This window comes from Brienomyrus brachyistius, chromosome 15 (genome assembly GCF_023856365.1).
Source record: "Brienomyrus brachyistius isolate T26 chromosome 15, BBRACH_0.4, whole genome shotgun sequence".
Taxonomy (NCBI): domain Eukaryota; kingdom Metazoa; phylum Chordata; class Actinopteri; order Osteoglossiformes; family Mormyridae; genus Brienomyrus; species Brienomyrus brachyistius.
In genome coordinates this window covers 3,505,507-3,531,400 of record NC_064547.1, presented here as the reverse complement: position 1 = coordinate 3,531,400, position 25,894 = coordinate 3,505,507, and the positions used below count along the sequence as shown (strand labels likewise).

The 25,894-nt window shown below is 40.3% G+C and overlaps 1 long non-coding RNA gene across 2 annotated transcripts; it reads left to right on the top strand.

Annotated features, from left to right (window-relative positions):
- The first annotated feature begins 347 nt into the window (after window positions 1-347).
- Window positions 348-25,894, top strand: LOC125709367 (uncharacterized). Of its 2 annotated transcripts, none has more exons than XR_007382685.1 (4): window positions 348-790; window positions 1,351-1,450; window positions 13,419-13,518; window positions 24,673-25,894. It is a non-coding gene; the product is annotated as an uncharacterized LOC125709367 (long non-coding RNA). The 2 variants fall into 2 exon arrangements; XR_007382686.1 differs by lacking the exon at window positions 348-790 and adding an exon at window positions 1,091-1,203.

Genomic DNA, 25,894 nt, shown 5'->3' with positions numbered 1-25,894 from the left:
TTAACGAGTGCCGTGCTATCGAACACTTATACAATGTCAAGCTAGCATCAATGCTAAGCTGCCGGCACAGCTAGGCTATCCAAGCACCACCCTCCAATGACAGTGCTGTGCTATCGAACACTTATACAATGTCAAGCTAGCATCAATGCTAAGCTACTGGCACAGCTAGGCTATCCAAGCACCACCCTCCAATGACAGTGCCGTGCTATCGAACACTTATACAATGTCAAGCTAGCATCAATGCTAAGCTACCGGCACAGCTAGGCTATCCAAGCACCACCCTCCAATGATAGTGCCTTAGTGGACAGCCAAAGCTAAGCTCGCAAAAAAAAAGAAAGATGCTTGGAGGCAAGAGGGTTGGATAAATCACTGGGGGAATCAGATGGGTACTTTTCTTACTCAGGTTGTTGGTAAGACATTAATTGTAAAAGATCAGTAGGAAATTTAATTCTTAATTGGCTGTCATAATTTCTGTATTGTGTTCATTAAGTGAATTTGGCTAAATATGGACAGAGCGGTGGATGACTGCTATGCTTCCACTGATTGTTGCTGGAATGGCAAAATAGTTCCAAATGCAGTAGGAGGTCTGTCATGCTCATGCAGGTCTTTGTACCACTAGACTAGAGGAACAGGCCTTTTGTCTGACTGGCTAGAGCTGGGTATCATTCACTGGCAAAACTGCTGACGCTGCAGATTCTGTACTCATGGACGGTTTTCAGTCATTACTGAAACACGATTAATCTTATGGAGCCAGCGGATGAAAGGAAAGCCGCGCTTTCGGGACATTGTGGTACGTTTCGGTTTTGTAATCATACGTGGTTTTGATAGTGAAGAATGTGAAAGCATTGTGACATTAAACTGCGAGATGCTGTTATGGGTTTGATTTGAGGGCTTGTGCACCGGAGGTTTAACGATCTCTTTTGCTGGACCTGCCACACTCTGAGCAATATCTTGCCCATGCATTCTAAGCTGTATCCAGATCACGGCAGTATTATTGCACTGTCAGCTGCTATTATAGTCATAAAGCAGCCCTTATTCAGAGCAGCACTGGAAGCCGGATCGCTCAGAATCCTCTCTGTTAGCACAAATCTCCATCTAAGCAACAGACACTCTGACCTGTGACTGTGTGACCCGCATTAATGCAGCGAGCTCAACTCCTCTGACATTGCTGAAGCACGTTTGTTTAACTGCCATTTCTGACAGGTACGACAGCATCGATGATATCTAACACTGATACGTATAATATGAAGCTGAGAAACTAATTATCCATTAACATCCCGTTCAGTTTTTGATTGGAAGCTTAGTGTAAACTGCATCCAACTGTTGTCTATACCTGTTTGTCCAATGCAGAGTCACAGCGGGGCCAAAGCCATCTCAGAAGCAAGGATGGGAATAACCGAGGACAAGGCACCAACCTTGGAGAACCTAAAACTCCACACGGGCCCCAGAGGTGAGATAGTAGTGCTAACCTCTGTACTGCCGTGGCGCCGTAATAGCAAACTCATCTCACTAGAGGACTGTTTCCCAATCCGGTTCTTGGGAAGCGACAGACAGTCCGCGCTTTTGGTTCCTGCCAGGTCCGGGTAGAGAGCGAAAATGTGGACTGTTTTGGCAGGGAGCTGGAAAAGAGCAAAAACGTGAAACAACTGTGGGTCCCGGAGGAACGGATTGGGAAACACTGATGTAAAGCATCTGCCTCTTGAGTGATTTTGCAATAATGTTGATTTTTTTAGGGGGGAGAAAGATATTTACTTCCCATGGACATTTGAGACTCGGTCAATTTTTAATGTAGTGCAGCCCCTAAAGTATATTGACATGTTTTTACAGATGGTTTTATGAAAAGGTGCCTTCCCTTCACACATTGCTTGTTTGCAGATCTGAATGAGTAGCCGATTTCTTTTTTGGATTAACTTAATGAGTTATAGTTTGCGTTTGCTACGTTCAAAACCTTGTTTTGGAACATATGTCAGAACTATGTCATTGAAATATGTTTTATTTTGAGTCGTATTTTTAAAATGTTGTTCAGTCATATCCTGTCCTGCTGCATTTGAGAAACTAGGCCACATTTATCACTGCACCAAAAGTAATGCTTTACGTCAGGGTTGTTTTGATTAATTGTGCGTCTGTCAGCTCTGGGCAGTCTGGTCTTCGCCAGGTACAGGATTCTGAAGCAAGGGCCCCATTCAAAAATAGTACATGTACCTCATATCACACCTGCCCTTGCTTCCCTTCACTGGCTTCTGCTTGCTTTCAGAGTTGATTTAAAATTTGTATTACTTACGTAGTTTCAAAGCCTTTTCGTTTCTCTCCTGATGATATCACTGAGCTGTTAGAGCCTGCTGCACAGAGAGAGATCTGGGGTCTTATCAGATAGGTCTCCTTAAAATGCTGAAGACAAGACAAAAGGAGATTGATCTTTTCCTGCACCCTGCCCCAGGAACTGTACCTTCAGATATCGTGAACTGGTCTCCTCTTTAATGCTTTTAAAAAATGCTTGTTGTGTCGAAAAAATACGAGCTTGTAGAAAATCGGTCATGGTGAAAGTAAGAAATCAGAATAAATCAGACGGGCCTGTGCTTCTGTCCTTTATATCAGTTTAACTGATTCTTCTATTTGTAATCAAGCAATAAATCCCAATTTTGGTATTAGTGCTGTAGGTGCAATTGTTTACAGTTCAAATTAGGAAGTTATTTTGAAAAGGGCTGTTTCCTTACTCCTCCTGGGTGGAGGGGGGGGGGGGGTTGTATGCTGTGTTATGAGTGTGTGTGTGCTGTGTTATGTAATGGGTAACTCGTCCTCGGTGGCCCCCAGCCTTGTGCCCAGTGCTGCCAATGATAAGCTCCATGCCCTGTTTGGGATGGGTACGCAGTCAGACTTTCACGTTGGTGAGGGTTGGGGCTGGAACATCCCCAGGAATGTGAAGATTCACAAACAATACATGGGCTCCCTAATCAAAACCCATAACCGTCTGCTACTCAGCAATAACATAAAAGGTCTATTTGTTATCAATTTCCAAAAAATACATACTATTTAATGATAATATAGGATATGCTGTACAATAATATGGAAACCATCTAAATTAGGTTCCATGTGCATACAGAGTCTAGCTACTACTGTAACACTGAATGCATTGTGTTTTAGACCCGTCATTAGAAATGCAAGATTAACAGGACTGAAAAGTTACTGTGAGAAACGCAAGATTCCAGGATCACAAAGACGGCTAACATGCGAGTCAGGCTGGTCGCCAAGATGTGTGGCAATAACCAAGCCAAGACTTATACTATTAAAGCTACAACATGCACTTACACTTGGCGCCAGCGTTGTCTGCGAGTTTCTGCGACGTTTCAGCAAGCCCCAGACAGTTAATTCCTGTCACGAATAACCAAAACTGTGAATGTCGAGCCTACGGATGTAAAGAATTTACCGTATATGAAAAAAGTGAGGGAAATCACCTAACTAAATTTCACAAGTGATTTTTAAAAAATATTTAGCTTTTTTATTAGTCTAGTTGTAAATTTTTTGTTGAACTTCAATAATGGGCCTTGACGGAATGCACCAAGTAATGGCGCCCGTCTGGCTCCAATCACTCATAAATCCTTGACGGGTTAAAGCAGGGCAGCTGGGACAGTTTATGGACCAACAAAGGTGTTCTACAGTATTGCTAAACTATTTCATTAGTTTGCCTACATTGTTTCTCAGCCATCTTAGAGACGCAATTTATCATACAGAGTCAATGTAGTTGGCCTGCTTTCCAGTGTGTGTGTCTATATCCTGTGGGTAATGTTTTACGTCATTTTAAAGTCTTTAAGTAAACTTACTTAATCAAGTTTCTAAAGGCAGGTGCTAGAAAATGAATACTAGACGTAATATCAACAGTAATTATACAGCAAAATATCTACATACGGTTCTGTTCTGTACCTCGAGCCGACGAATCGCTGAGCCGCGTGTTTTCACGAACATCACAAAATAGAGTGCGTTCGTTATTACGAACCATTGTGTTTAACTGAAATGTGTGATATGGGCATTATGGCAGCCATAAGTATGAGCTGTTCATAAGTTGGACATTCTTAACCCAGGGACTGCCTGAATTCCTGTCTACAGTTAAAAGAGAAATTATGGGTTTGATTAGTGCATTTTCGCAGTGAACTGCCAGTGATTCTGGATAATTCTCTCTCAGTATTTTGGCAATTCTAGGATTCTCTAGTCTTCCTTAAACTAACAACATCAACTGGTTCATTTTGAACATGGATTTCTGACGCTTCATTTTTATCGGTGCGAAGCGATCGTTCATTTGCCGTTCGGGCGTAGACGAGGACAGCTGCACTGGGACGCTTCCTTTCACATGTATTGCACAACTGCAGACTTTTTCAAAGCCAACAGTCTTGTCAGGAAAGTCGAGCTGAAGCTGGCTAATCGCTGATGACGTCATTAATAAAACCACAGGGATCTACAGCACATTAAGTTGTAGCATACAAGTGTTATTTTCATATAGCGTTGCTGCTAGATTGCAACCTGTTTTTGTTTCTGCTGGTTTCTGTTCTGTGTAAAAGATTCACTGTATGTTCTATGAGCGGTCTCTAGGCATCATATGCATTAAGTTTTGCAAATATAGATTGTTGCATGTTGCAAAGCATTGTCTTCTATTGTAATGAGAGATTAGTTGAAGTGGACTCCACTTTCATGACATAACTGTTGACTTAATAATAATCTGAAGTTGTGCGGTCCCTTATAAAGGACGTGGGGTGCGCTCAGAATGGCAGGCCATTTATCTCTCACCCCCTAGGAGCTCTTTTTTTTTTGGGGGGGTGGGGGGTGGTTAAGAGTCGTGCTCAAGGGTCCAGCAAAGATGTGACTGTTCTGTTGGGGCTGGATCTGACAACCTTCTGGTATCAAGCGCCTAACCCTCAAAGCCAACACCCAACACTGAGATTGTCTCATGCTGCACTGACTGAGCCAGTGATCTTGTAATAAAATGAAACGATCATGAAATGATCTTTATATTTTTGTACTCTGCTAAGCTTCAGAAATTCTGCCTTCTCTGAAAGACGCATCTGTGTAAGCCTGTGTGTGCAGTCAGGTTTATCCTGCAGTGTCTGAGCCCGAAACGGTAGCGGGAACCTGGCGATAGGCAGAGAGTCATGTGGGCTGCAGAGAGCACTCTGAGCGATCTCCCACGGTTCATGTGAATGGAAGTTTGCTAGGCTCAAAAAAACCACACAAATCTACATCCATAAAGAGAGAAGCATAGCAATCAATTCTTCACAAAGCCCCAAAAAACTGCGAACCGGCAAATAGCACTTGATTGAAGAATTGCCATTTTAATTCCCACTGTACTAGTATGACAAAACATGTGTCCAACTGTTTTTTTCCTATGATTATTGAAATGTCCGAAAGGAAGAGATGGCCGGATTGATCGTAATGCAGTTTATAAGTACAGGAAAAAATAAGTTCAATAAAAGAAAAAGGATGAAATATACAAAGGGGTCAGTGGGAAGACCACAGGCCCTTCATGTACCTTATCTTACCGTACAGTAGCTAAGGCATTGTGCTTTTCTCCACTCTGGATCATCTCTCCCAGTGCAGGCTGACATCTCTACTGGAGAACTCAGTCCCACCCCCTAGTTGAGGCGATTAGCAGGCAACAGTCACGTCCTATTGGCCCCGTGTCCAGCTGTGAGGCGACTGCAGGCCTGTGTGCTGCTGATCGCCCCCTGCTGGTGCCTAGTGGATTCTCTGACACGTGTCACCTGTGGGTCTTTGCATTAGTTACATCACCAGCAAAGTTTATATTCATGGAGGATTTTTGTTTGTAGAGCAAGATCGGTCAATGGCATCCAATATATGGAGTAAAGTAATACTTCAGTTTATCTGGATTTAAGACTAATCAGCTTTGTGTTTTGGAGTGTGCAGGTTGGCCTTTAGGTTCCCAGCTGGGTAACATAACTGCTGTAGATTTATTGTAGAAGACGTGTAAGTTTGTCCTTATCTGTTCAGTTATATAGGGTATGTAACTGTAGTTCTCACTTTGAGTTAAGCTGCCGTTCTTCCAGTATAAAACCAACCACACGGTTACACAAACAAACAACCACGCACTGTTAAGAAATAAATCAAATTTTAATTGTTTCTGGGAAAATTTGCAGCAGGAGTTAGAACTTCCTGTAATTGCCTGGAAATGAGTACAACAGTAATTATGCTATATAACAAGGTTGAAATGGAAGAACTGGGACTTTATATATTTATTTAACAGATAAAAAAACCCTCATTAGCACATCATTTAGGTCACATAACCTTTAATTAAAATGTACACAGTTTCAGGTGAATAATGTAGAAACTCTCTAGCATTGGATCATTTATCTCATATCCTAAGGTGATGACAATAATGAACAATAATGAAAATATAGATTAAAAAAATCACAGGAGTTCTGGACATCCTGTGAGGATGGGAAGTGTCCTGTGCACAGTTCTTGGCTACAGTTGGAGCTTGTTGGAAGAGATTTTATCTAAAGGAGCAGGACACTGACCAGCATTTACGCTTTGCAGATTTCCACATTTCCTTAGTGACAAAAAGCCCTTCATCAGTCACCCAAAATGGTGGCTTTTCAGCAAATCCCGGCCAGTGTGATATTTTGCATGTAAGTGTTTGTTGATGTGAGGTGTGAATAATGGAGGAAACATGCAATTCCCACTAGTTGTTCGGTGTTTTATCTCTCAGTACTTGAGCTGAAGATGTGACCATATCCAAACTACTCCGCTCGCTGATCCTGCGACCCAGGAACCCAAATAGATTTCCTTTTCTCTGTTCAACTTTGTGGAATTATCAGTGCAGGCCAGCAATACAAAATAAACCTTCTTTTGCTGACATGTTTGCAAACCCTATAAAGAACATCAGCAAGCTGAAAATATCAATTCCCCATTCTGTCAACCTTTTAAAGCAAAATCGCAATCCATCCCCTCTCAAAGAACAAACATTGTGACATAAACTGAAATGAAATAAATGTTTTTCAAATACCTCTAAAATATTTATAAGTTGAAATGGAATCAGGGCATGTATTTTACATTGCGTAATCGGAATTTTAACATTAAATAAGAAGATTTTCTAATCTAATGGCAGCATGGAACAGGAATGACAGGTATTTATATTTATATTCAGACGATGCTCTACTTTATCAATCCCAGCAAAGGATCCAGGAATGCAGGCATATTAGGTAATTCACATATCTGTCTGTGGCACTTCAGCGATTCCCACTGATTATTTATAGTGGCTGTTTAAATAATACAAATGTTCTGAATCATTTCCTGCACATTCACTAATGCTTTTTATTTCATTTTCGTGGATATTCTTGCATTACGAGATTCTGTGCACAGTTCTCATGACATTCTCTGAATATTTTGTGTCGTGCATGTATAAAAATTAATGTGAATGTGAATTTTTGGCCCAGAATATTATTATTATTATTATTTATTTGAAGCAGTAGTAGTATTTGTGTAGTATGTAAACATAATGTTTGTAGCTGCAGTTATTTAATTAAGTATAGGATCTACTGCAGAGTCCAGCAGTGCTAAAGGTATTCTAACAATGTCATTTTCTCAGTTTCTCTCCATCTGCTTTGGTTCTGATTCTGTGACACCGTTAAATGATCAGAAAAATGATTAGTTAGCTGTTCAACCCTGATGAATTTGTGAGAACAAACGTATCCCTCTGCTGAGGCCTTTCTGGGTCCAGGCCCTGTACTGTACAAGGCTGCGGTGTCAGTGTGCTTATCAGATATCCTTTGGAACAGTGATCTGATATAACTCCCTCCTCTGTTATTTCTTGACATCGCTCCTCCAGAAGGAACAATGAGTGGGAAGTGGAGACAGATTATCTTCCCAAGAAAGTAACAGCGACACGGTAACTTTGCCTTTGTCTGAGGAAGAGCTTATTTTTGAACAGAAAACCCATGCAACGCTTGGGCCTATTTTTACCTCTGTTGCTGCAGAAAATGTAGCGGCGGTAGGACCTGTGATATTTTATTGACAGTAGCGTTTGAACATGCAGATGGAAACTAAGTTTTGTGAATGAGAGTGGGAACTGGATCACAATATATCAAGTTGTAGTTCTTAAATTGATCTGTCTGTCTGTCTGTCTGTCTGTCTATCTATCTGTCTACCTACCTACTTCTCTGTCTAGACATTCGATTCTGAAACACTTTTTTTGGGATTAAAGTCTGATGTAGTGAGACACCTCAAAATCTTGGCACACTTGTCAGTATAGTCCCTCCCAGTTGAAGAACCATTGCAGTGCATTGTTTTTTCACTGCACTGACACGTTTGCCAAGATAATCCTGTGTCTTACACTGGAATTTCAGCCTGGATGAAATTCCATACTGTTTGTTCTTCAAAAATGACATCTTTCATCCCAGTGTCTGACACTTTGTCCCACGTATGCGACTGTTTTGCTGCTGCTCCTACAGGTGTCAGGGAACATAACATGCGTCATACATGAGGTTCGTACGACATCACTTGGTGGCTGTAAGAGTAGGTGATTGGTTGTGCCACCCTGTCCATTGAAAAGCTCTTCGATAAATAATTGATATATTGCTTCCTTCAATTAATCAGTGTGCAATTAACATGGCACTGTGTATTATTAAGTGTGTGGAGTGTTCCGACCTGACATTGAAGGTCAAGCCACATGCTTAGTTGTGAATTTCAAAGGGAATGTCTTGGTAGGTCCTGTTCCTGTTCTCGTGTAGCATTATATGAAGCCACTCAACAATCACTCCAACTCGCACTCCTGGCTGCTCATACCTGGCTGGTGCTTTTAAAGATGAGAAGCCAGGCTCTAGGAATTCACCACCCAGCTACAACCTGTAGCATTACGCCAGTGGTTTCCACACAGACTCAAATATGCCCTTGAGATAACCATAGCTAATTTATCTTCGCAGAAGATGAAAGCTCATTTTTGCAAAAAAAAATCCGCAAGTTACGAACCAAGAGATTGGTCATTGGCTATGTATTTCTGTAATATTAACCCTTGTCATGCAGAGTGAATTAGATGAGACAGACTGTTTGCGTCGTACTCCTGACCTCAGCTGAAAAGTTCCTTTATGTCATATAAATGGGGCGAAACCTTATTGCACTGATATTAAACATAGAAGTAGGTATAAATCATATCCACTCAGTGCAGCAGTTGGGGTATCTGCTTTCTGCTGTGCAATTATTACTACCTGAAGATGATGGTGAGGTTATACATCATGCAGATGTCATATTCAGATATCTATCCAAGCAAGAGTCTCAATTGTTGTTTCATTGGCCACTCTCTCCATTACAAAATCTCCTCCTATTCTTGTTTGAGAGTCTGGCAGCCAACTGACAATGGACATCTACGGGTTTTTGCACCTGTATAAAACTATGGAATTCTCTTTCCTCTGCTTCATTGCCTACTTGCTTGTCATGCCCATTGATTTTTACTATTGTTACCCCTAGTTAGTGATACTTTGAATGTTTATTAAGCTGTTTGGGGGAACTATGTGGGTAAGGAAGCATAAAACAATGTTGAATTGCACTGAATGTTCTCATCTCTCTACAGGGAAGTACTGTCTGTACAGTCTGCCTGTGCAAAGCAAAAGTCTCTAGAGTCTGTTATGCATCCTAGTGCCAAAGCCTGAAGACAGCTTGTATGATCTGTACTGATTACTGCAAGATGAATTTAGCCACAAAGCCTCACTTTCCAACCTCTCAGGAAGATCCATGGTCATATCGATCAGGTTCGGCACTATGTGTCATTAAGTTTGACCCCTTAGAATGATACTAACAAGTTTCATCAATGTTGCTTGCTTCAGAAATTTCATCATTTGCCACAGCAGACAATTTCCTACAAAATGTGGCTGTGGCATTTGGAATGAAGGATAACCCAATATCTTACCTGGGCTCCATGTCTATAGCGGGGGCTGGACATCCAGAGCGGCAAGTGTATATAAATGACCGAGTAATTCACTCCAATGGCACACTTGTCCATAGTGTTTAATTCTCTGTTTGTGTGGTCAGTCGCGTGTGCCGTGCAACGAACTGCAAAGCTATTGGGGGTAATGATAAATCCTTTATTTGCCATTTGCACACGAGCTCTGTGTCACTTGGGGGTTACAGCACAGGGACCCGCCAGCACATTGTGTCCCTGAGGCACACGGACATGTGACTGTTCTCTCAAGGCTGGGGCCCAAACCTGTGATCTCACGGTCACAGGCACAGAGACTTCGCCTGCTGAGCCACTCACCACCCACACCCATGCCCTGCGCCCTACGCTGCCTGAGATAGGCTACAGGCCTCCTCTGTGACCCTATATTGGATAAGTGATTAGAAGATGGATGGATGGATGCATGAAAGAGGTGTATAGAGGAAGATTAACTGCATACTGAGGCATGTTACCTTGGCAAGAGCTAGACCTCTGGGTCGAAGATCATTGCCACGAGTTTCATTTATGCAGGAGATTTATGCAGGAAGTAGTACTATGTGTTAGCAGGTACATTTAGCTACATTTTTATATTAATTATACATGTACAAACACAAATGTTTAATGTTTAATGAAATATGTGTATTCATGTAATCTTCACGTGCTACAGTACCACAACACGTATTTCATGATTCAGTCATCAAAGTATATATATATATATATATATATATATATATATATATATATATATATATATATATATACACACAGTATACTGTATATACATTTATTAAGATGAATTGTAAGTGAAACAAATACTGTAAGTAAATGAATGAATAAAAGGATAGGAAGTGCCATAGTAAAACTTAGATTTTTAACAAAATCAAAAATGTTTAAGCTCAAAATCCGAGTGATTGGAGTTATATTTATAGTCTGACAAAATGCGTGCAGTGAGGGAAAACATTTTTCATTTGAGCATTTTAAATAAACATTCACCAGAATTTCGGTTATTTTAAGTACTTGAATTTATCACACTACTTACTGTATTGCATTATTTGCTAGAATGCAAAAATATATCTTTTTGAATGTCATCTATATGCACTTATTTTCTGTGACGCAGTGAAAGCTACTGCAAACCTTTTTATTATTCAACACTAAGTCTTGCTTGTTAGGAGAAATAAAGCAACTCATTTTTGTTGAATGAGAAATGCACTTCACTGCATGTTTTTCCTCAGCGGGGAAGATGTTCAGGAAGCTACAACTTTAGCTTTCTTTTGTAAAATATGTGCTGTGGCGTAAAATGTTAAACACCGACCCATGCAGTCTCGCCATTTCATAGTCAGCTACTGTATAACCACATTACATTAATTGTAATTTTCATGTCAGACTTACTGGATGGTCTACGTATTCGTTATCTTGCAACATATTAAAATTGCTCATATGGTGTGCCAGTATGTGCACTGAAAAATTGTTAATACAGATACAATATTGTCATGCCCGGCTCATCCGCTCCTCCTGTGTACCACGCCCCCTGCTTACCCACGTGTGTTTCCCGGATCGTACCCAGCTGTGTCCGTTTGCTTTCAATCAGTCCTGTGCATTTAAGTCCTGGTCTCCCCAGTTTTCCTTGTCTGTCATTGATGTTTGTTTGCGTGAGATCCCCATTATTGTCATTAAATCCCTGGTTTACCCCGACTTCTGCCTGTCCGCCTGCTTCCTGCCCGTTCGCCTCGAACGATCGCCGCTGTGCCCGCGGTCGCTGCCGACTCTCCCGTGACACAATATATTAATTTAATGATCAATCCAGAATTCTAAGCGTTTTTTTCTGGCAGTCCACTAAGCTGTAACTTAAATGTTTTCCATGTCAGTACAGAAACCTTAAAGTCCACGTTTGACGATTGAAAACTCAAAGGATTTCGTGTCCGTCAATGGGGCCTCCAGAGAAGCGAGGTATTGGGGGGATTTTCCTGTTTAAATAAGCCATTGAAATACAAGAGCATTTTCTGTAAGACCTTATGAATCTCATTCAGTCTTACAGGCATGGCTTTAGTCATGGTAGAAGTATGACTAACTGTTATGATTTACAGCAATAAAACATAAAAACTGTAATCTAATCCCACGTTGATTATACTATTTAATTTGATACCAACTGTAAATATTACTAAGTAAGGCTTCAGTGTATTTGTATGATGTTAAAAAAATAGCTGTTTAGCTAATGTCTCATCTCTCAGCCCCAGGGCAGTGGAACTGTCATACTTGTTCTATAATGGAGTATTATGAGTATTTTAATTATACTAATATATGCTCTGCTATACTACTTGGTGCTGGTAGCATAGGGCTGGTTGTTGCAATTTTTGATAAAAATTGGTTGGCTTTAGAGACATTTAAATGCAGAATAAAATGTGAAATTAGTTCACCTGACACTTTCAAATATTGTAATATAGAGATATTTAAATGCGGAATAATATGTGAAATTAGTTCACCTGACACTTTCAAATATTGTAATATATTTAAAATGTTATGCTGTTGTTTGATTTTGGATGTTTTTGACCCTCGTGCCCCGTTTAAAAAGGTTTGGTTAAAAAGGTTTCATAATTTTTTTTCTATTTCAGTTCATTGGAAACATGGATACTATTTCAAGTATTCAATTTGAAAATGCAATCAAACAATATTATTATGATAATCGGATTCAAGTCAAGTTCCTTTTTGATTAATTTTAATATCCCTGTTGAATAAGAATGCAAAGGACAACGTTAGAAGACTTCTGCCACTAATTGACAAATCCTTTCACAGAGCAACAAGTCAATCACACCAAGTCCGGTTGTTTCATCTTAATTAGCTCTGTATTAAAATAGTCACACTAAAAAAGCTAATTAGCTTTTAGCAGTCAAGTTACATTAAATAGTCAGGTCTGCTGGAGGAAAAAGATCCTTTGATTGAGGAATCTCTCGCTCTACGCCAAGAAACTCATAAAAATCTTATTATAAGGGGATTTCACCAGCAAATTCAATCAGGGGACTCTGAGAATGCTCCATCATTCCGAGGAATCGCTGACCATGATCAGGCATAATGCAAGGGAATGACAATTTTAGGTCATGTATGATTTTTGCATATGCAGATTTTATGTCATTCCTCCAAACCGTGTTTTAATTCATATGGAACATCAAAATGTACAGTAATCAACAACTTTATTAAATGAGTTCCAACTAGCATCAACAATTAGCATCAACGGTCTAAATGAGTTTAACATTAAAAGAAATCTGCAACATTTGAATCATCAGAAAGATACCAAAACTCTCAGGATTCGGTACGCAGCAGTTGTATAAAGGCCTGTTTGGCTTGTAATTGCTGTTTGTTCAAACATGTGGGTGCTGTGACGGTTTGGCCAGTTCGCTTATACGAAGCCTGTTTTCCGTCGTATGTTTTGGATGCACCATTTTGCATAAAACTCAAACACGATGCAAGACTGACTATCCTTTAATGCTTCTAGGTGATTATCTTCGGCTCAGGTCACCGCGCCCTCATCTGAAAAGCAATGTCATCGCAGCTTCTTCATTTTCCAAGTTAGTGGTAAAGTAAAACAAGGAGGGGTAAGTAAAATTAATTTAAATCACTAACGTCTTACTGTTACTCTGCATTTGACAGCAAACTCACCACTCCCGTCTGCCTTATTGCAATGGGGTCTTATCAGCTACATCTCTTCCGATTATATCTACTGAAAGGCACCCATATATTTAACAGCTGCATCAGCAGAACACTGATCTTTCCAGATATGTGGATGTTATAGGAGTCCGGAGGGCTTATCTTCGTTCCCCAGCAGATGGGGAGATGCCGTTGAAGGGTCCTATGCTACCAGATGGAATTTTAGTAATTCGGCTGATTCGCAGGGTTGGGTGAGCTGACTTTTGCAAGTGAAAAGCTCATCCAGCTCCCCGGAATTCTGTCTAAATGTAAAGATGGAATCCAGTACAAATTCAGTTACATTTTGTAATTTCCGTAGGATCCGTAGCATGTTTCGATTAAAGGCACAGCATGGCACTCAGGCACTTATTACAGGGGCAGATTATGTTTACATAAGTATATTTATTTTAGCATAAAGCTGACAGATAAAGCAAACTTGGAGGAAACAGTAAAGCCATTGAAATAGTAATTTGTGTTCAGGGAGGAACATTCAATGTGAAAGAGCTGAACTGAGAGACGTACCAAAGGCCAGAGTGAAAAATGAAACGCAGTGTTTGATTTCTGGCCTCTGCACCGTTAAATTATCCAAAAATTGATGTGTGGGAAAAGAACCGACGCAAATGAAGGTTTTTTTGACGGATCTTCCCTGTGCCATTATCTGATTCGTGGGCAGTCAGCTGTTGTCTTGCCACAGCACCCAGTGGTAACAACCTCTGTATTTGTACAATAAGCAGAGAAACAATGGGAAAAGGAAATTATCACTCATTCAGACGTGTTTCACTCATAAATACACCTTCATGTAAACTTCAGTCCCAGCCAGGCTTGTCACATACCCACTGAAAAGCTGTGTTTTTATGGTCTATTAAAAAGCATGGTGACTTAAAGATCTTTGGTACCAGTGATGTTGATTTCACGATCTCTGTGTAGTATTGGCTTGCTTTATCTGTCTAATGGTCTCTGTCAGACATAGTTTATTTATTTCAGTCTCAAAAACATGCCAATTTCCATTCTGTTGGAATTCAACATTTAGTATAGTAAGTATACTATACTATAGTATACTAAGGTATAATGACTGTACAGGCTTTCTATGTGTAACATACATTCTGTCATTTATTGTTTCTCACACTAGATTACATAGATAATAATTTAATAGACAATAATGGATAATTAAAAGATAATTTATTATTTTGAAATATTAATACTAAAATGTTTATATATAATAATTCTCTGCATCGGTATAGTGACTATATCTGTTTTATAAAATGATTAGGCTGGCAAAAGTCCTAATACAAGGCACTGTGCTCCAGGAACTGCAAGCCACCCAGGACTAGAGCAGTGTTCATGTCCTTTGAATGAGGGAGAAACCTAGAATATCCTAATTAACACCCAAAGGAAAAAGGAGGAGAGGATTCAGCCTTGGGGTACCTACTGTAGGGTTAATGAAATACTTCCACTTTCTGATTTGGCACGCAGAGTCACATGACTAACTGGTGCAGCAAACCAGTGTGTCCTTTATTAACTGATGGATGGGATCTGAAATGGGGAAAACAGAATATTAATGAAAAAGAAACGGCTGGCAATGATCACCCACCTTCCTCTAAACCAGTGGTTCTCAAACTCGGTCCTCGGGCCCCACTGCCCTGCTTGTTTTCCTGCACTGTAACCTGCAACACTGGGTCATGCGGGTTGCTGCTCTAAACCCGGACAAACCGAAGATTTTAGAGAAACCGTCCAGGTGCATATAAAGGGGCCCAAAAAAGGAAAACCTGGACGTGTGGTATCCCTGCTTCACAGATATGCAGCAGCAGACAGTTTTCTCAACAACCGTGTGGCACAAGATAGCTCCCAACCGTTGATGCATCGGGTTGAAAAATTAATGGCTGGTAGGAGTTATGGGGGGGGTTGGAAACCATTGGGTTTATGACTAGATATGGCATCTGCTTCATCCGGTGTTTTGGTGACACGCCAGCCCCGTTGGTCTCGGAGATTTCACTGCAGCCCTGAGACATTGCAGATGCCATAGCTGACCATTACTGTAGATGTTTAAAGTGTTCATGCATAAACAACATCAAGTTAAGAAATACTGTCATTTTATCACTATAATGTCACCAGAGCCGCGTAAAAAGTCTGTACAATTCAAACTGAGCAGGATTTTTTTTTCCTGAACTTTGCTGATTAAGAACTCTTCCAGATGCTCTTGGTTAGATAGATATAAAAGTGAGCTATGTTTATTTTAGCTAGAGGGCCATCAATACAAAGCATATATGGATAGGATGTTTACTTTTCCATGCTTGGGATAAGCAGTCAGAAGAAAGATAGGTGGATGTTTATTTTGGGAATAGCCAAACCGAACTAAATACAGCCATCGGTGTTTGAAATCGGCGCGACGGGACTGTACGAGTCACCGTGTCAGTCTTACTGAAATCCCCTTGTAATATATTCAGGCAGACACTCGGCACTCCGGCAGGGCTGTGCACGCTTTTGAGATCGTTTGGTGACAGAGAAGGAGTTTAAAACACTGCAGATTGCATCATATGCTCCGGTACTTGCTGGACACCAGAAGTAGCTGGAATAGGATTCAAACTTTTAGGGAATTCCAAGGAGGTTACTGGAGAAGCCAGCAAAGAGGTTTCCCCATCTTTTGGGTAGTTGAGGAGAAGAATGGAAATGACGTTTCCCTAACCTGTTCATCAGATGTCTTAATCTACATCTCTTTTGTATGCGATAAACAGTAGTTTCCCGGTTAAAAAAAGAACCTGATTTCTTGGGTGACATTGTATTTTGTAGGCTTGCGGCAAATGGTCAATAATGGAAATCACCATAGGGAGAAGTTTGGTCCAAGATGGGGGGTTTTTTCCTGCAGTGGCAGCTCTCAGCAGTTTCCCTAAATGAGTTCCAGTATTGAATGAAGCAACTGGCTGTATAATTACTTGAATGGGCCAAAGCCATTGGAGTACGCAGGAAACACAAATAGCAAATGGCAGCGCATCCGATAGTTTGTCCCAATTTTTTATAATGGAGTGACCAAACTTACAAATCAGGGACTTTAATGTTTTATTAAAACACCCTAACAATCCATTGCCAAGTCTGCAGTAAACCCTGGTGTGTAAATTGTTTCACACTCAATAGCTTTCAAATTTATTGTGGAGTTTGTTAAATAAAAAAGGGAACTTTAGGATTTCGGTTTGGGAGTAAAACAGTGGCTTTAGTTTAATGTTACATACTGTAAGAGTTCAGGTTTTGGGTCCCAGTCACCACTGATCCACAGGCCAAAGGCTTTGGAACATCCCTATTAGTTCATTTGGACCAGGGTCTCCATGGATCGTTTGGGACATAACGGCATTATCTCATTAGCCACAGAATCAGCTGTGATTTGCGGAACTTCACACACCACTAGCATAACTAGCATACATATGATTAAATTCCAGAACTACGCTATCTGTTGCACTTTACTCTCCCTCTTCTCCTTCTGTGCAGTTGTGTTTGTCCACCTGTGAAGTCATTTTCCAGTGGCTTTTTACATATTTAGCAGATGTTTTTGTCCAAAGCGACTTACAAGTGAGGCGAGTGGCACATTTATATTTAACTTATTTTTAATTTGCACTTTGACCTATGAGAATGACGTCACATCTCACAAGCCGACAATAACGTACACTAACTATGACTTGACATTGGAAGGTCGGAATAATTCACATCAATGGTTGGAATGGGATTGCAGGTGAGCCAGCTCTTCCGGTACTGGGTTGATGTATGACCACACCCTCTCACCAACAGCTGATGGTAAGGAACTGCCTGATTACCGCTGTGTGCTCGGCTAAAACGTGGCTTCTTAATTAATATATTTCACAGTTACTGAGAAGCTTGTTTGAAGCTCCTCGTGTCAAGGGGACGATAAACAAGACACCTTGTTCAATAATGATAATAAACTTATGTTCTTTTATTAATCTCAGCCTTGTCGATAAAATTAGGAGAAAAAAAAACATTGTGAAGCTTTGCACGCAATGCTGTTATTGAAGAATTGCTTTGGCACATCTGAATGTCAGACTCTTTTCCATAATGCAGTTAACAGCAAGTCATTGTACCACCATCATGACCTGCAGTGATATTAATATTACGCTGCTACACAGACAAATCGCGTGTTTTGAGCTTTGCAGGAATTGCTTTTTTTATTAGGACAAAGATGTTTCCCTTTGAAATCCCATGGGACAGAAAACACATCCACAATCTATTAACCTTAGCTTTTTGTGTAGGTATAAAATGTGTCGCACTCATGACAAAAAGGTGGTTTTGTTAAAGGACTCTTGGCTTATTTGGACCGGTTTGATATCCGGCTTAATTGAAAGCCGTTGCTGTTTGTAGATTTCATTATTTTCCTACTTCTGGTCCATATTTCTTTCATATTGTACAGCATAACTTTCAGTCAGACCCCATCTTTTTTGAGTGTTTAGTCAATTCCAAGCAATACAGACCTCTGAGGTGAAAGACTTTGCTATGATGGACAGTGAATCTATGTGTCTTTACTGATCTTATAATGTTCTATAACTGGTTTGAGTAAAATATGAATATCAGCTTCATCCTTAGATATTATATGTGCTACACACACATACACACATATCATACACAACATGAGTAAATCCTGCCATATTTATACATTGTCAGGAAGAAGAGTACCGAGTTGTACCTTTGCAGGCACAACTGTTTGTCACTGGGCCTGTACCCTTAAGGGCCTGCCAATTGTACCCTAAGTGTAGGTAAATGTACCCTTTTAGTCTAATTTAAGGTGCAGAAATGGACTCTGGGGAGCATCCCCAAGGTACAAACAACGTTAATCTACCCCAGATGGTACAAAAGTGTTCCTCAGAGTCACACTTTACAAGGCATATTTACCTACAGCTGGAGAACAACAGGCAGACCATGTGACAAGTAGTTGTACCCACAAGGGTACAAATTGGTACTTTCTTTTTCTGACAAGGCAGGGACCCGAGGGTTTATACCTGCCGTTCCATCCAGTTATATCATAATGACATTTCACATCTTCTTTTAGTTTATTTAGGGATATACTATTTAGTCATTAGTTTGTTTTTCCAGTGTAGGACAGCGGGGCCCACCCTCGTAGAGGGCTTAGCACTTCTGTCAGATTTCCAAAATCAGGACAAAGCACATTTTGTATCTAGTGTTTCGTTTTAATTGGGCTGTTTTTACCGTTTCTCACGTTTCCCTGCATTTACCTCCCTTCCCTGCTCTGCCTCCCATGACTTCTTATCGAGTCCATCAAGTTACTGGCAAGAAGAGCATTTTAAATGACTGCCTGAGAAGTCTTGCTTTTCAGAAGCTGACCTACCAGCAAACACTACCTTCCAAAAATCATTCTGTTTTCAAAATTTTTGCGTATGACAATGGTACGAATTTTTAGAAACACGGTATATATGATTCTGTTTATTGTTGTGTGAGAGGATTATGTATGTGTTTGTAATAGCAATGGGGGAAGAGAACAAGTATATACAGCATTATAGAATATGCGTTTTGAACAAAATCGCCAAAATGTAACAATATAATTGGCTCATAGGAATGCTACATAGCTGAGAAGGTCAGCGGCGGCAATATGAGAAACCCAGTTCAAGATTTACTATAGACCAATTATTCCACAAATCTATGAGAATTTTTTTAGAAAATATCTTTAAAATACTGGTTGCTGCTCCATTCGTAACGGACAGAGAGAAAAGTTGATTTCATGTCGTTTTGCTAATGTTGAATATTTTGACTTTAGATTAAAGACTGTTTTTTTAAGAGACTGAGGACCTGATTACATGTGAGTAAATGGATGAAGCATAGAACATGTCATTTGTCACACTTGTGAACAATAATGAAAACATATATGTGCACTATGTATTCTCTTCTTCAGGTGTATGCTACTGTATTGAACTGGTTTTGGTGTTTTTCCAGTTAGAAGGCGACTTACTCCCAAAGGATGAGGCTCAGTTCAGTCTTGCTGGAGAGCTGATAGATCTTGAAAGCATTTTACTCTCCTTCCTAAAAAGCAGCCTGTCTCTCTCTCTCGTGAGCCGTTTCTATCTCCACTTGCCCTGTTTCCCAGAAGCAATGCACACCCATTGTGACTCGGGTGGCTGTCATTATTCAGACTGATTAGTTCCACCTGCTCCTCTTCCTGCTCTTACTGCATGCTAATGTGCTCTGCTTTCGCTTTTACGCTAATCCTGCACCAGAACCCCCCCAACTTCAGACCTAAACATTTGGGTTTGAAATTACAACCCCCCCAGCCCCCAACACTGGAAAGCCCTAATATAAACATCCCATAAATATCCCATAATTACCTTCAGTGCAAGGAATAATTATCTCACTTTCTTGCCTTTAATACTTTGAACTGGGAAAATTTAACTGTAGGAGTATGAGAGACAAGACACTTCAGTTTGTCTAAAGGAGAGTAACAAATATGGCTTTGATGAGTTCTTACAGTATGTAGGGTAGCCAGATAATCCATGTTAGAGAGGGGACTATGAGCTATGACAGGATTTGTAAATGACCATTTCAATTAAAAGGGATTTCACTTAACCACCGAGTTCCTGCTGTGTGCTGATTGGTCAGTGTCCTGTAATCATGCATGTGTCACTGATGTTAATGCGAAACAGCTGGATGAGTCTTTCAATCAAGGAAACAAACCCATCAAAGAGCTGAACTACAGAGCCAATCACAGGAGCCTTTCAGGCTTAAAGTGGTTTGTAAAACCTGAAGCAGTTCAGAGTGTCCAACCAGACGTGGATAATCTTCTCATCCAATCTCCATGTGATCAGTATGGCAGTATGCCTATATCTAACACTCATCAAAACAGCCAAGATTACCTTTACAGGAAATTGTAACACTTCTGAAAATTGCAGGTGATTATCTTAGGTCCACTTTGGCAAAGGTGTCTGCCATCTTTGCTCCAGTTGTTATCATCCTGACACCTTTTCATAATCACACTCTGGATATCCTCTTAGTTTACTGTATGTTATTGATTTTCTAAACAATTCTGTAATTCCAGAACTCCCTGTAGTATCTGCATGAATTTAACAGTGAAATTCTCAGTGACTAACTTTAAGTTTAATGTAAGTCAGTGCCTCCAAAAAATGGTTGCACTCATTTTGCACAAAACACAAGCTACATGCATGCATACCCAGCAACAGAGGGTGACTGTCACATACAATACATACTGTATTACAGTATGTCTGTTCCCAGGTGCCTCAAGTCGGCTTTTACCAGGTTCACCACCCAAGAATCCTGATCTGAATCCATATACTTTTATGGGCATGACTCCATCCATCCATACTTCTGAAATCGCTTGTCCTATTCAGGGTTGTGCAGAATCCGGAGCCTAGGGGCACAAGGCAGTGAACGACCCAGGCGTGAGGCAACCGTGCTAACCACTGCATCGCCATGCCACCGCGGGCATGTGAAGCGCGTTGCTTGGCAGCTGTCTCCTGTCTCCACCTCTGCTGTGCTGTGAAGATCTTTTCCCTGCCCTAGTTCCCGTATCCCAGAATACCCCAGTTCCCAGTGCCATTTCCCCACGTCCCATTGATTGTTATCACTGGACAGGTGTTCATTGGTTTAGGTCTTCTGTATCAGACCATGATGAGTGTTACCTTGAGTAAAACATGAATCATCAGTTTACTTGACATTTATGCTATTCCATAGTACTCAGTCCTCAGGAAAATGCTCCTCTCCCTATACTGTACACGCCCTTTGGGATCATTTTGGTGCCCAATGTGTTAATTACTATTGTTATGCTAATGACACACAGCTCCTTGTATGTGTCAAACTCCTGAAACCTGCGAGAAGAAAATTAGAGACTCGCTACAGCTGAACTCCTATGTCAGACAGAAAAGACTGAATATGAACATGCTGAATGTGGGCAGCCTCTGGGTCAATGCAGATACTTCAGTAAATGACCTTTGCATAACGATTGACAAGGACATTTGAGATTTTGAGATACAGCCTAGATTAGAAAAAATTGCATAAATGATACACAAATGCCCATCTCTCTGGCTTCAAAAAAGTACAAATGGAGATATATATATATATATATATATAGAGAGAGAGAGAGAGAGAGAGAGAGAGAGAGAGATTCCCATATGGAATAATCGATACGGAATAATCTGTTTCCTCATTTCTGTGATTCAAACTGTTCTTATCAAAAATCTTTGCCCTTCAGTTGCTTTCATAGTAAAAGGTGCTGTATGAATGATAAAAATGCTTATGAGCTAAACAGCCAGGAGCCCAAAGTGCTTTGCGCATGCTGGCCATTCCCTGCCTTGTTTTGGTGTTGACTCTCTTGTGGCTCCATCATGGTTGTTTCTGTTGGTACTTCCAAAGAGTTAACATGAAGCAGGGAGTCAAGAAGTCATTTGAACTAACAGTGTTCTGTTTTGGGATTCCTGAGAAGGACACAATACAACGCATAACTCAAACAGTATTCACACCTTCACCACTACACAAAACCATGAAAATTCCAGGGAGGTTAGACATTTAAATGCAAATTTATACGCGATTTTTTTCACAACTGTACAGTTCGGGTGAAGTTCACCCCTACTGGGGCACGAAAACATTGCCCTGGCGCTAAAATATTATCGGCCTCATCTTTTAATTAGCCATAGTTACATTCGCGATTGGCTACATAGTATTACACCTAATTGACTGCACTTCTGAATAGCCTATTGCAGAGGTTCTCAAACTTTTTGATCAAACGTTTGCATCAGATTATTGTTCAATGTCAGAGGTGTGGAACAATTTTCAAAAACAAAACAGCTTCATGAACTTCAATCAATTAATAATAACCTTTGAAATAGACATCAATACATGAGAAGGTAACTTTTTTTTATTGGTAACTTTTAGGTAACTTTTTAATGCTCACTAATCATTTCAACGAGGCTTAGTGTTGTGATCGGCGATAGCAGGTAAGGCGCACGGACAGGGCGACGGGCAGAGAAGCAGGCGATCAGGCAGAAGTAGGGAAAACAGGGATTTATTCTGCGAACAGGATGCAGGGAACATCTCACGACGACTAACATCAATGACAGACGAAGGACTCAGGCAAGACATGGACTTAAAAAGACAGGACTGGTTGAAAATAATCAGACACAGCTGGGCATGATCAGGGAAGCACACGTGGATAATCAGGGGGGCGTGGCACACACGAGGATCGGACGAGCTGGGCGTGGCACTTAGGGTCATTCCAGAATGCATGCGTCAATTTCATTCGAAATCAGGAAATTGGTCTGGACATGGAATTTAAATCTCCCTGAAATTCAAATTCAGTTCCAGTTCTGTTCCCCATAGTTTTTTTTCCGATCCCAACTCCAGTTCCATTTCCTGATTTGCACTGGAATTGATGAATGCTTTCCGGAATGGTCCCCACTCTGGTTTCAACTGTCTGTCATTGGGGAGGGGAAGGAATTTGGGGGTTCTACATTGTTTTTTGTAATCTAAGCCACATTAAGCCTTTTTAGGATAACCATATTGATTCATAAGGTGCATTATCAGTTGGGTCTGGATTAATTTGCGGTTTGGTCTGCATCCGAATCGTGGTCCAGACTTTGAGAACCGTCAATCACATCAACCACAGCCTGCTTGTAGTCCTGCAGTATAGAGAATGGCACTAGACAATGGTCTAGTACATTGACATAGCTACTGGGGCCTGCGCTTCGATTAGCTGAATCACATGGTCATGATCATCTGCCATTTTGAATAATCAAATCATCATTTGTTTATATTCTTTATAGAATTCCATTTTTTATTTACGCATTCTATCAACATTATTTGCTGGGACTAACACTCAGTCACTGTAAAGGCCTTTGTGATATATTTTGTTGTAAAAGTGCACTATGCTAAATCGATAAATTAACTGATTGTTTGACTGCCTTCTCCCCTGATGTGGTCAAGCTTGTGCAGGTGACATTCTGCCAGAGTAGAGGTAAACTCTTTAACCTTTCATCTTGGATTGTGTGCACACTAAATTACAGCTTCAGCAATGCGAAAACACACTCATTCACACATCAAGTGCAAGAACAGTCCACCGGGCAGTGAAGGCATCAGTGCCTGGTGTATTATTGTCTGTATGGGCCAGCTACTTTCTACACATCCCAATACACACTTTCTGTCTTTGGTAAGAGTGGTTTACATTGTTTATGCTCTGTATCTTATATCATATAAAAAGCCTAAGGGTTTAACCTAAGAGTTTCAGAGTTACAACCTTCCAGAAAGGTATTTTGACCAATTACACCAGCAGTTTCTTTTCTGTAAATATATTTAAATGAATTAATTTAAGGAAACTATGAGTATATCTTGGGGACTTTTTTTTTGTCAGGATTGCAAAAAACTGCTGGCATGCAGAAACCCTTTGCTAGAGTAACACCTGGATACATTATTGTAAAGCATGGACACTTCCGACGTAAAAGAAATAACGCCACACTGTGTTTGATCAATAATCGCAAGAGAAGCCATCTTCGTAATCTCTGAGACAGCTGTCTAACATTCAAAACCATGTGTTATTATTTGCGAGTCTAATTAGCTCCTTTAATACAGCTATGGATTTTCAAAATCGCCAGGATCTTCAAAGCAGACTCAGTGAGTGGGATAAGCGATTAGCACCATCCATCATCGAGAGGTTTTGCGTATCTCCACAGCTCCGCCGCTGGCGACTCTCAGGGACTCGCTTGTCCATTTTGACGCATCCCGTCGCCATGTTGCCAATCCTGTTCCGGCACTGACGGTTATCCTTGTTTTCCCTGCTGTCTTGCTGAGGTTTATCAACACGCTCAGGGAAGAATAAGCAGACGGACATCGACAGACAATCCTCCCGCGGATTAGCTTGAACAAAGAAGCCAGACCGTCTTAAAACAGCTGTGTGCCTTGGATAAACTCTGTCTCCCTTCCTGTAATTTGGAATATCCTTCTATTCATTGATTGATTAAGAAAAACAATTGATTTACTGTTTTTTTCCCTCCTTTTTTTTTACAACTTAGGTATTGACTCCCCGTAGATCTTTGTTCACATCTCTCTGCTCTTAGGCTTATCTGCACGGAGACACCTTCAGTCTTATCAGCTCATGAAAGAAAGAAGATAAAGACCAACTCCATTCCACTCATATGAACAAAGAAAACTGCACAAAGCCAGTATCCTTAAAATATTAAAAAAATCCATCTTGTTATTAACCTTTTCAAAAACATAGATTGTCCCCCAGTCTCCTTTCTCTGGTGTATGTAATATTCAGAATGCATGTGTATAGTTTTTTGCTTTGCTGGAAATTGTATTGTGATCTACTGAGTTGAAAAGGTCAAGAAGAACACCTGCATTGTAGTTAACCCTGATTGGTTGTTTCACGTATTACATACACTACAGTGGTTTTGCTTACAGAGGTAGACATATTTTATTGATCCTAAGCGGGAAATTCGGGTTTCATTTCATTACGTACCCGATCGTTTTATCCAGAGCTACATACATTTTCTACCAGTTTTTTCAAGTTGGATTTTTACTGAAGCAAGTCAGGCAAAGTGACGCAAACGTTCTAGTTTACAGGTTCCAGGTTCCCATTAACTGCAAATATGACTTATAGCAACCTCTGCAAATACCTATTTAGGTTCCAGTCTCTTCCATACACAGGCTGGTTTCTTTAAAAGGTCCATACACGGTAAGAGAATTTTAATTTTAGTTCGAGTACCTGTAATGGCTTGCATTGTTGTGAAAGGTTTTTAAACTGATTAATGCAGTAAGTACTTGTCTTAAAATCCAGTGTGTTTAAGTGCTGTGCACCATTGAGACTAACTGTCAAATGAAATCAAGCATTCTTAATTTCTTCACATGCTAATACATGTTAATAACTAGCACACATATGATGTTTTTTATGTTTTACAGTGGTTTACAGTGATTTAAACTTTTTATAGGCACACGGTACCGGTACACGCCACCTGGCCAATGTCACAAATCTCACAGTATGCAGAACAAAGAAATTATAGGAGCAGTTACTTTTTATGTGTCATTTTATTACCTGGATCTCCATTTAAACAGGGATCATTTTGCATCATCCTAGAAATATGTGTTCCATGTCCAAATTACGCAGAATTTTATACCTGGAAAGCACATGTATTTTGATGAAGATCTCATGTCAACTGTGTAGTACTTATATATTATTGGCTTATTATATATGAAAAATAAATCTCTGTGAAAAAGTGGAATTCTGTTCTGGTTGTTTTAAACCGGTTATATATCTATGAAATGGTACAAAAAATATAA